The sequence below is a fragment of the Rhipicephalus sanguineus genome, chromosome 4, assembly GCF_013339695.2.
Source record: "Rhipicephalus sanguineus isolate Rsan-2018 chromosome 4, BIME_Rsan_1.4, whole genome shotgun sequence".
Classification (NCBI taxonomy): domain Eukaryota; kingdom Metazoa; phylum Arthropoda; class Arachnida; order Ixodida; family Ixodidae; genus Rhipicephalus; species Rhipicephalus sanguineus.
The window spans coordinates 208,148,322-208,161,039 of NC_051179.1; the positions used below are offsets into that span (position 1 = coordinate 208,148,322).

At 47.1% G+C, this 12,718-nt stretch overlaps 1 protein-coding gene across 1 annotated transcript in view; it reads left to right on the top strand.

The window, feature by feature from the left end:
* Positions 1 to 553: 553 nt before the first annotated feature.
* LOC119392016 (monocarboxylate transporter 2-like) overlaps positions 554 to 12,718 on the top strand; it is a 97,587-nt gene continuing 85,422 nt past the window's right edge. The window contains exon 1 of the mRNA XM_037659652.2: positions 554 to 983. The gene's annotated coding sequence lies outside the window, so the exon portion shown is untranslated. The remainder of the gene's footprint in view (positions 984 to 12,718) is intronic.

The following is a 12,718-nucleotide window of genomic DNA, read 5'->3' on the forward strand; positions in this document are numbered from 1 at the left end:
ACTATCTTCTCAGTCGCGTTGATGACGTCGTTCTGTGTCGTGCTGTTTTCCGGTCTTGTTTGCAGTCAGGAATAGTGGTAATTGCCTTGTTTATCTCACTGCGCGAAATCCCTCTGCTCTAACTGTCAGCTCGTTCTGCGCAAGGGCATCATTTTGCGCTAGTAAAGGCTCCGTAGGCGTTTATTTGTTACTGCTACCCTAACTTTGTGTTTTTTTTTTGTTTTTCTTGTGTCTTGGTCGGTCACGATGCTTAACCTCCTCGCCGCCGTTTGCGTGCTCTCGCAAGAACATAAAATGCCTTGGGTAGGTATGCATAGCCCATCTCAGGGCTCTGATGACCTCCCCTGGAGCTGCATGTCGTCCGTCTCTCCCCCCGTCTTCCCTCACCCAAATCACCTTCTCGGTAAAATGACCTTGACGGTGTTCTGTGGGTGCCTCCTTGGGCGAATAGCGACGAGCTCCGGGGCATCCCTCTCCACCTGGAAGATAGCCTCGGCAGAGGCTGAGGAGACGCTATTTCGGCCCGGAGGGTCAACCGAGTCGTGAAGTGCAAGTCGACGATCCCTCGCAGCTGTTGTTCCGAGAGTGCGTGCCACGATCAGGGAGCGGGCTAGCGACCGCCGAAGGTGCCGGTGAGCGGGTTGCGTTCGTGATGCCCAGCGGCCATGGGGATATGGAGAGGAGGACAGTGCAGACAGCGTCCCTCTCTTTGTCTGTCTCTGGCCTTTTCAGTTACTTTCTCGTCTCCGGGTGAACCAAATCGGGCGACAACGCCATCGCTCCTCGAGGAATAACCACGACCTCGCGAGGCCTGTTCTGGCATCGAGCGTCTTCCCTCGGCTGTTCGTGCTACATGGAATACTCATTGCTTAGTGCGTCGCTCGTATTAGGCCCTCGGATACGTGCGATCGGCAACATCCACGGACGAAACAGCACTGCTCCGTCACGCCAGTACGCAATAACATCGTGACCGCGACCTGAAGGTTAGTTTCCAAAATGGCACACTGTGCCTTTTGTTGTTTTAATTGCAGAATTGAAATTACAGCGTAAGCGCTTCATCAATGAAAGTGTGCAACTCGAATACGTTTTTAGACATGTACTTGTACACGCTGTCGTCGTGACAGTCCTGGTTCGCACATGTGCTCTTCTATGTATACGCCGGCACATCAGACTGCGATGCACCCTGCGAGTTTAGCCATCGGGAGTGGGACCCGTTTATGGGGTTGCCACTCTTTCGCGCTACTTTAGGTTACAGGCATGCATCGTTCCGTTTGCGTATTCGTCCAAAAGGCAATACAAAGCAGTTACTGCGCAAATTAGCGTCTTGTAGTTTATGTGTATTTTCAGCTGGGGTACCGCGAAGTTTCGTGTGCAATTGTAAAGAGCGTTCTATTTTGGTGTGTGTCCGGGTGGTGGAAGATAGTGCTGCTTGCAGAATAAATGCGGAACTCCTGAAGAAACCACCACCATGAGAGAAATAGGTTATACGCCTATATACTAACGCCGGAGAATATTACGAAAGAAACTGTGAGCAAAGCCGCCACACCACATGCTTTTTCTGTAGAAATGATAGCATTGGTGCCTTAAGGAACAGCGATGCTGGTCGGCCTTCCTTGTTTCTCTTTATTTTTCTCTTTCTTTCTTGCTCTCGTTCTTTCTCTTTCTCTGTTTTATTCTATCCCATTTGTATCTCTCTTTTTTCTATTTCTCTCTTTCTATATTTCTTTCTCTCCATTTCTCGCTGTTTATGCCTTTTTGTGTCGTCTTTCCCTTTCCCTATCTCTCTCTCTCTCTATTTCTTGCTTCCGCTTTGTTTCTATCTCTTTCTCTCTCACTCTCTCTCTCTCTCTCATTTCTTTCTCTTTTTCTCAATTTCCTTCTTTCTCTCTATTTCTCTCATTCTTTTATGATATGCTTTTCTATCTCCCCTCCCTCTTTCCCTCCTCCTCACCCTCAATTCCCCTTTCCACCCCCCTGCTATTCTGTCACGGGGTCGTGACGTCGACGAAGGCAGCAGTCGGCGTGTCCTAGATGAAACTCTTTATTTGACCGAACTTGTGGCTGGGAAACGGAAAGTCGAACTATAGCAATACACACTGCACACTGAAGAGGCGAACACGGCGTCGGCCTTCGAAAAAACTGATCGCTGGGACGTGCCGTCTTTTATACATCACGCATCGAACTTTTCAGTCTTATCTCTGGTGGTCCCTCAAGCTCGGCAACAATCTAGACTATTCGCGTCCTGCGCGAAATCTTAACAAAATGATCTACTGCCATCGCGAAGCTTCTCAAACACTGCGACGCGGTCTGCGTCGAGCGTTGCTGTGGGTTAAACCCCAATGCATCAAAATAAAACAAGAAGCGGGCGTGGCAATACTATACAAGGCTATTTTATGCTCTACTTGCGTGTCTGGATAGCCGAGTTGTTTGATGCCAGCCTTCGGATAGTGGGTACGCGGGTTCGAATCCTGCCTCGTCAAGAATTTTTTGTCGCGAAGAATTTCTCTCTGTCTCTCTTTCTTTCTCTCTCTATACACTAGTTTTCTCACCCGTCCGAGTTATCAGAATCGTGCGCCGGACAAATTGGCACACGTGTTCTGTGAGCGAACCAGAAGATGAAGAAGAGGAAGAAGAGAGAGCGTGCCGCCTCATGATTATGACAGTTTTTGTTCACAGATTACGGACTGACACTCGGCATAAAGAGCTCCACCGCTAAAAACAATTTCAATGCCTAATTACAAATATACGTGGAACCAGGGTCGATATCTGGATGTCCTGATCCCCCTGGTGAATGAAAAAAAAAAGCGGATGTGCAAGAAACACGACGACCATAAGGAACACTTACAACAGACGAGAGCAAGCTATCAACAGAGTTTATTTGAAGAAACACGAACACTTATACACGAAAAACCCAATACCATCATCATGGCGTGCTCTATCGCGACATGAAGGCAATCTCTCTTTCTTCAAGTGCCACTCACGCGTAGCTAATGCACGTGTCTCCTGCGCACGTAATGTAGAAGGCTTCGAGGATTTCCCTCTCTAATCTATCCCCGGATTGTCGGGCATATGGCAGAGCACAGTAAGCTTTGCAACTGCCTTTCAATTCTTAATCAGACCAAATTTAGCACAATCCAGGGATAGACAAGAGAGGAAGGTCTTCGAAGCCATTTACATTGCGTGTGTAGAGACACGTATATTAGCTGCGCGTGACACTTGAAGAAAGAGAGATTGCCTGCATGTCGCGATAGAGCACGTCATGATGGTGGTATTGGTATTTTCGTGTATAAGTGTTCGTGTTTCTTCAAATAAACTCTGTTGATAGCTTGCGCTCCTCTGTTGTAAGTGTTCCTTATAGTGCTCGTGTTTCTTGCACATCCTTTTTTATCCAGTATGCTACCCCAACTCGCCCACATCAAGCTCCTTCTGCCCCTGGTGAAGTATGCCTAGGAAGAGCGAGCGTACAGCCTGGCATAACCTGACGTAGCCCTTCTTTACACCTTGTACTCTGACCCAGAAACGCTCCCCGAACCGTGAACAATTAACTATTATTTTTCGTGTCAACATACGCGAAATCGGTATTACCAAACAGAATCGTAAACTCGGACACCCTCCTAGAGAGAAACCTGGATATTCGATTGATTAGCATGCCACGAAAGTGCACTTTCGAAAAGAGTTGGCAGGGTGCTAGAGGAAGAGAAAAGATTAGCGCAGTTTCAAGGGCTTTGCGTACAACCACGATGTTGCGCGCCTACAGGTCCTATTCCGCTCTTACAAAACGTGTGATATCGTATCTCGAACTGGCACCCATCGTAGCGGCCAACATCACGTCCTTGGTTGGGAAACTCGCTAGTGCGTGCTCAATACTAATAAGGAATGAACTATGTAAGATATGTATGTTCTTCTTATTTCTTATGCTTTTTGGTTGTATCAAGGCAGTTCCAGGTGCAGCAGGTGCCAAATAAAAAAAATACGTTAAGGATTCCAGGTAATATAGCCACCTACGAGATGGCAATCGCATTTCTGCGTTAATTACTACAGCGACGTGGTAAGGAAGTTCGCGGGTGTCCAGAATAGTGATAAAATATATGGCTTGTAATCGGTGACTCTGGTGCTCTGTAAATGTAAAATGGTCGGCCGGCCATCATGATAGCGTGTAGCGTATGTGACGAAAGCGTAACGAAAATGACGTAATGGCAAGGTCAAGGAGTAAGATAGAACCAATGTTGTATGCGTTATCGAAAAAAAGTAACTAAATGCATTACTCATTACGCTAAAGGAAAACGAACGAGTTACTGCCCTGCGTTACCCATAAACAAAGTTAACGCGTTACCGAGAAAAAGTAACGGACGTTACTTCTGTCGTGACGCCTTAGTCAGAAATCTTATTCAGCATGTCCTCGCCTCAAGAACCTACAACAGCAACTTTATCAAACCCATGTTTATTATTTACCGGAAATTTTACCGGAAATGGTGATTAAACGAGAACAATATGCACAAATATGCAGTATCTTCACCGTACTATAGTGACCTAAAGTTGCCTATACAGCTACATGTGTTGGCTTCTAACTCTGGGGCACACGGGGGAGTTATTTTTCGGAATGGGTAAATAAACAGAAAGGGATTGATTACATCATCAACGCTCTCCGCAATGAAAACATCACTGAACAAACTTGCAGTAATTATGACGGCGTCCTCCTACTGCTATAATAAATGCGCAAATTTTGTAGCAATAAAGGAATGCTTAAATGACATAAATATGGGGAAAATTATTTGCGCACAAAAACAAGTCCTTTTTTCAATTTGACCTGTGTAATTACCGCAAATATTGCGACTGCTTATGTGAAAGTGCTCAAGGTCAGCCTCGCTTGCTAAATATTCAGAAACGTACACGCTGTTGCAATTAGCAAGAAGCAAAAGTAATTTTGAATACGAAGTTTATGAACAGTGCTAGAGTAGTGCAGGAACAGTTTCGTAATGTAAGAACAAGCTGCTGAATATGAGCAACAGCTACGTTTCAAAGCTTTATTCGGTCAGCTTGACTCGCTGATTAGCGAATACGTCCGCACCTGCGCTAAACAGGAGCTCGACGGACGCACTGTATGGTACTCCTGTATTCCCTTTAAGGAGGAGCTGCATGATGAACGCGCAGAAAGTTTTCCTTGAGCCCGCTCATGGCGATGACATGCGGCATCAGAGGTACCGAGACAATAGCTCATCTTCAGTCGTCGATTGCCTTCAGAAGACATTTCTGAAGAAGTCATCCTCCTTAGCGCTGGAGCTCACACCGAATCTTGACGTCCACACGGCGGGCAGATCTGGACAGCTCGCTTTTGACGGTTACGAGGACCGCATTACGCTTTGCGTCATCGGCAATCAACGACAACTTGAACCTCGGTAGCAAGGTAGCCGAAAATAAAGCAGATCCATTTAACAAATTTCAGCAATTTGCTCCCCGTTTCAATTTCCCCTTCGCAAAAAAGGACCCCGTGCGAGGTGGCTTTGTCAACGCTTGGCGGGCCGACAGCAGTCTGCCGCAGCGATAAAATAACGTTGAGGGGAGCTCCGAGAAAGGCGCTCCTACAATACGAATGAATATTGTCTGACAGCGAGCATAATTGTAATGAAAAGTAACGAGTAACGTGACACCTCACGTTACCGAAAAATGGTAACGAAAGTACGTCACCCGTTACAGTTCCAAAATAGTCCTAGAAGGAAGGCCTATTATACTCCGCGACAACTTTTCTTGGCACCACTGTGGAAGCTACAGAGCCAAAGTGCCTGCATGCGCGCGCGCCAAGAAAGAGTACCTATACTTATTTTCTAATTCGAAAAGTTACCTAGCTCGAATAAATAAAGATTTCCTCATTATAAAAAGAGAACGAGTATGGGAAGCCGTTTGTGAAAAAATGTTATTGTAAACTTCAAGTTTGTTTCTGTCTTTATTTTTTGGACAGCACCACGTTTTCCTCACGCCTGCACCACATTTTCCTCACGCCTGCTCTCTGAGTCTCAGTAAACATGGCGTCCGCGATGCCTCCTGAACCGTTGGCCTGAATCGTGTGCGGCCGCCAACTCGCCGTTTCGTTCTCCGAAGAAGCTGTACTCTAAATTTGACAGGAAGTGGCTATCAAACCAGACCACGCAAGTTATCTGCAATGTCATCGCTGAAGTGAGGCGCCGTCAGCGTGACTTGTCTGCAAATGCAGTGTGCCGGACTGTCGCCGAGCTCACCGGAGTGAGTGAGCGAGCAGTTAAGCGTATCAAGGCTGAAGCTCTGCGGGCCCCACTTGCCTCCCCGAAGCGCAAGAAATTGAATTTCTCGGGCCAAACTGAGAAGCGCATCACCGGCAAGACGCGGCTGCTGCGCTATTACACGTTTGCGTTGGCAGCACAGCTACTTCATGCGCAGTGAAATACCTACGGCCGAGAAACTACGCTCTGTGAAGGTGTGTGACCAGCGAAGCTTCATAAAATAATCTGCGTCAGTCTCTTTTTAATCAAGCGTGAGCTCTCTTTAAATCTAAACCCAATTCAGCGGCATCATGGTACTTGCAATCCGTATTTATTCGAATACAATGCTAGCTTTTTCTCAAAATTTTTGCTACTAAAGTCGCCCCTCGCGTCACAATCGTGATCGCGTTACGATCTAGCAAACGCCGTATTCAGGTTGCGGTGTGCGCTTGGTGGCGTTCATCATATTCCCATGTGTCTTATTTTGTTGTCTTCAGGCTTCACCGGCAAAGACTGTTTGGAATGCTCCGCGCAGACCACGATGCGATGTTCCAGAAAGGCCACGATTGTTTTAGATCTTTCTGTTAAGATTGCGCGCGGTACGCGAATAGTCAGAGATTACGTGGCCACCAGCGATAACACTGCAACATTCGATAGAACATGTATAAAAGCCGACATGCTTTATGACTTGTCAGAATTATTGACGGACGACGCTCTGACTGACTCGTTTCCCGCCCACAAGTTTGGCCAAATAAAGAGTTTCATCTTCGACACACCCACTGCTGCCTTCGTCAACGTAACAACCCTGTGACAATATACAGTACAGTAGGTAGATGCATCTACGCACACTGATGTTCCCATTCTGCATGTCGACGTGATGCTAAACGCTCTAGCGATGCGAGCAAGCTAAACCGAAACTGGAACTGAAATCGGCTGCAAGATGCCGAACTACTTGCGTAGTAACACAAATGTGCGGATGCCCCGCCTCCGTAGCCTTCGCTCCAATGCCAAGATAAGTTGTCGCCGAGTATAGAATAGAAGGACTAGAGCGCAAGCGAGGAACAAAGACGCAATCAATCCACTCAGTCAAAAGCGTTCACATGCCAGTCGCCACCAAGAATCACGATCAACGCCTTCCCCAAGCATCGTGGCCAGTCGAGTTGTGGGGCGCTGTTCAGTAGCAGCTGCATGGGCAGCGGCCAATCGTCCACTCCTCGCAATGAGTTGCAGAGAGCAAGGGTGGGGGGGGGGGGGGGGGGGGGGGGGGGAGCGTTGCAGAATAAATGTTACGCGCTTATTAAATATTTCTATTTGCTCCTGGAACGCGCGTGTAGCACTGAAAATTCTTTTTGTTATTGTGTAACGTAATCGGTAGTAAAGGTGCATCCGAACTATGGCTGGCAGGGCCGTAACGCGTCGAGGTGTTCCTGACAAATCGCAAGCCACCTGGTCATTGTGTGCTCTGGATATTGGAATGGGAACGGCGTGTCCTCCGTGACGTGCTGATTGAGCAGCCATGTTGGCGTAGATATTCCCTTCAATATTAATTCCATACTCCATGTTACATATCTCAAGTCGCTAATAGCCTATTTTTTCTTGTCCTTTCCTTGCTTATCGATTCATAGGCTTAACTTGCAGCAAGAAACAAAAAATAATTTCAAGTATAACGAAGCTGCAACATATAAACCAGGTAACCTGCTTTGCGAACCACGACGCTCGTCATACCACACTGTTCCTTTCTTTTCTGGTAAACGTGAACAATTTCCAAATAGTGGCAGAGTGCCCTCGTCAATGTAAACGACCGAAGAGTCATTTTAGCGCGGCGCATTTCAGACGCATGGATCCTTAGTTGGAAAGAAAAATCAACCAGAATTATATTAAAACACTTTGCATTGTTGTCATCTACGCCGGATCGGCAACCAGATTCAGCAACAGTCGGCGGGTGTACGGCCGCGCATTTCATTGCGTAACCTTTCCTAGCGACGATAAAGCTCAGAAAGTGGTTTGGTTTGCTCGCGCATCGCTTTCCTCAGGCGATGAAAATGGCAGACGTCATTGTCGTTATAAGCCCATTCTTTGCCAAACTGTTGATGAATTACAATGATGAGTCAATGAGTAGGCCTCCGCCGCAGGTACTCGCGTATTACTTTGTGACAATGTGCTTTTGGAACTGTACAGCATACACACTGCACTGTCATGGACATTCATAGACCAATAGAAAGTTACCTACAAAGGAAGGGCTCTTCTTGAAGTTCAGGAATCTGTCCTATCATTTGGTGAGAATTGCTGCTTCTATGCAACGGTTAACTGCGGCTGTTCTCCAACATAATCATTCAGAGCATTTTCCGATCCCACGTCTCTTTGTTTCTGGACTTCCTAATAGGTTTGTCTTATTCAATGTATTCGAACGGCAACAATACAAGAAGCTTAGCCAGTTCTTAGACCGGCGGGCCGCCCTGCGCTGAGGAAATGGTGTAAAAGGAATAAAATGTAATATATAACGGCGATGCTACATAAAAAAAAATATGGGAGCCCTTGTCCTTCCGCAAAAATGGGGACAAGCAAAGCTTCTCTTTTGCGTGCCTGACCTACTAGTTCTTTTCTACCATTGTTTTTTTCTGTCTTTCTTCCTATTCCTAGCAGACACGAAACGGCTGTGATTGCTTGCGGGCGTGGTGTGAGGGCGCGCCTACGCAGTTGGCATCGCACCTAATGATTCATGTTCAGGCGCGCGCGCCGGAACGATAGGTCATGCGTTCATATCCAGGCAACAATGAAATGTGGCAACGTGAATTGACAAGGGGCCTCTATGAAAGATCAGAATGCCGTATCAGAAGCGGACGCTCGAACAGAACGCACATGTATACAAAGGACGAGCGCGAACTAACAACTGTCCTAGTTACTTATTAGATGCGAAGCATCTTATGGCGGAGTTCAAACCGGTGGTGGTGGTGGTGGTGGTGTGCTGCGTGATCACCCTTACTGCGCATGCGCAAGCCCTCTCCACACACCCCGTCAGCACTCCCCTTTCCCCCTCCCCACTCCCCTTACCCCTCTCCCCTTTCCTCCTCTCCACTTCCCATCTCCCCTCCCCCTCAGAAACGCGGGCTCGACACGCCGAAACGCTGCTTCGCATCGTCTCATGTCCCCTTTAGCGGGAGATGGTGTGATTTTCATGTTTGAGCGGCGCGCTACGACTTGACGCTCTTAATGTTTTTGTTTTCTTGAAAACTGCGGCGTGTGGAGTGTCCCCTCCGCGTCTCCTGCCGCGCGGTGGCGTTCGACGCATTGTTTACCAGGCGTTCCACATCGCGTGTGGGTACAGAAATGGCCCACTTTTTAGTGAGCGTCTCAAGGGCAGTTTTCAAACAAAAGCAAAATCTGGGATCATGCTTTAAAGCGCACCCTGCGGGCTATTCGCGGGTGATACTGCACCATAGGTCGGTAAAAAATGTGAAGCTCGCTCAGACTCACTCATGAAATATATTTGGCTTTTAGGGCTAGCTCGGACTCAGACTCTCCAAAGCTTTCCCCAACCGGACTCACTCGCACTCAGGCTCACTAAAAAGTTTCTCAACCGGACTCACTCGGGCTCAAACTCACCAAAATATTACTCACTCAGAGTTACTTAGAGTCAGACTCGCGGCTCGATCTGAGTCTGAGTGAGCCTGAGTGGGTTAACTCATGAGTGACTTTGCCGACGTCTGCACTGCACACGCGGTAGCACCTCCGAGATCTACATAGCGCCAGCGTTATATGGCGTATATAAGTAGCTCGCTGTTATAATGCTAAGCATCCGGTGGCGCGTGGCCCAGTTGTTTAACGCGGTAGGCTGAGGAGCGAGGGGTCGCAGGTTCGATTCCCAGTGGCACACTTCGGAAAATTTTCTTTGTTGGTTTTATTTTTATATAAATACATATACATATCTGGTACATGACGGAGATGTCAAAAATCAGCCGAGAGTGTCGGTATAATTGCTCTCGCAATACTACCCACACGAATACGTGTGTGAACGGCGCACCTTCGAGGGCAGCACTTTTGCACGCTCGCCGGCGCCGGGTTTACCGCGCAGAAGGCCGCCACCGAGATCGGTGGCTCATAACAAGCCCCGCTTAAAAAACACACAAGAAAAAAATGAAATAATACGAGTCTCGTGAAAAGTCTATCTCTTAAGTCCAGCTATCCGCAAAGTTTGCAACAACACTTAAAACGCCTTTTCTGCTGATCGCGGTTTCGGCCAGTGTTACCGGAGCCTTTAGAACGACAAAGGGAGACTGTAAAGTCTATCTAATGTAGTCGAAATCTCTTTTCTTGGCGCGATGAAACGTGGACACTCACATAATTAAACAGAGGACACTACATGAAATGGGGTGATGTGTTCGAACTTCAGCTCTCGTGCACCCGAATTTATTTATTTATTTATTTATTTATTTATTTAATTATTTATTATATAATAATTTATTTATTTATTTATTTATTTATTTATTTATTTATTTATTTATTTATTTATTTATTTATTGTTAAACCCCCACGCCTAGAGTTGCCGATTTAGCGAGCGTTGATCGATGCGCGAATTCAGTGACTGCCTGCTGCGTGTCACCTATATTTCGTCGTTGATATTGTGTTAGAGCTGCAATTGAGCTCATACCCGAGCCACGCGATTCCACGAGGGCATATTGAAAGTGCTTACGGCATAGCGAATTCGCAATATCTTGCTCGTGTCTTTCCTCACCGACATGCGTACAAAGAAGAAATGGCTGCACCACAAGAAAGACACGAGTACTCTCATTAACGTTTCCCTTCCCAAATTATTTCGACCGGTACTTGTGGAGGGCATTATTTTAAATCCTGACGCCCGTTGCTCATTTGTTGTTCCGAGGTCGCCTTCTCCGAGGAGGATGTTGAGCGCTGTTGCTTTCGACAAGCTTAATGACAGCCCTAAGCACTTTTAACATGTCGACCATTGGTATTCGTCTCGGCGCTGCGTCTATCGACGAGCGATGCATAGAAGCGCAAAATGAACTACGCTGCCTAAGTCGCACTCCTCCCACTTTGCAGATCGGAGTGTCAGGTCCCTTGGCACGTTCGCTTTGTATCTCTCGATCCGGAAACGGTACGTGTTCCGAAACGCCCCCTGTTTGTAAATTATCCTCGCTAAACTCACACAAGGGCCGCGTTGAATCTATGCAAGGCAGCATCAAGCTCTTTCCTTCTCTATACTCCAAAGCAGAAAGTCGGTGGTCGGTATCTCCGGCCAACGACATGCCTCTCACGTATTCATGACATCGCACAAAAAAACTTTCGGCTGCACAGAAAACACGGGACGGAAGTAAGTACGACGCGAGCGCTGCCAAGTGGCATTTTTAAAATTAAGTAACGTGGGTTACGCGAACCTTTCAAGGGCCAGGCGGCAGGGAAACCAACACAGTGAAAGTAAAAGAGCGCAGTCATACATTGTCTTCGTGCCATCTGGATTGACTTCCCTCGAATGTATCTTGCGCAACGCAGAGTATGGATATTATTAGGTGCCAATACGCCAATCTTTCTTTTCTTTTTTTTTTTGAAGCAGCCTTTGCGTAAACCTGTTCTTCATGACCGTCCATAAACACGTGGTAACACGCGATTAACTGCTTTAAGGAAACGTAAACAGCAGATTGTCGTTGCCAGCACGCCTTTGCCATTTTTATCGTGACAGGTCGTACGAGGCTAGTAATAAATCGCCCTTCCGTCGACACCATTTTCCCGCATCGACAAAATATACATGTGCCTAAGCTAGTGCGAGGCACGATTACGCGCATGATTCAGCTGCAGAAAGTAGCATTCATCTGATTACGCATAATTATTTATATTCCGTTCTTTACAATTATCTCTCTACCTGTATTAAAACGCTGAACACTCAAACGTGCAGATGCACTTGGTCGCGCGTGCCAGGTATTCTTATACAGGCTTTGTCCGAAAAGTAATTGGATTAGATTGGAAAAACTTTATAGCAAAGTCCGGAGGCGTGTCCCTTAGCACACGACGGGCCGCTCTCACGACGGGAGAGTCAGGCCGAGACCTACCGCCGCATCGTGGACCCTCTGGACAGCCCAAAGTTGTGACTGCATGCCCGGACTCCTCAGAGCGGAGCCCCACTTGCTTCCCGATACTGCATCAGTGCCACGTACCGAGGGGCACTGAGAAGCGGCTAAACCGCCACATTTCGTACATGAATTAGTCAAATAAACATCAGGATAAAGTTTGTGCAGAGAGGCAGGGTTAGGATACGTTTCAGTTTACAGCAATCTCAGTGTCAAAGCCTGCGCCCTGTTTAACTTCCGAAATTGAGGCGGAAAGACCCATAGCAAAATGTAGAGTAATTTCATTGTGCGTGGTCGGTTCATCCCTATTGTTGACCGAGAGGTCCTCCATGGTAATGTCAATGATTAAATTGGAAAGCGTTTATACCTCACAACAGGCCAGGAACGCTTTATATTGGTGGAAGA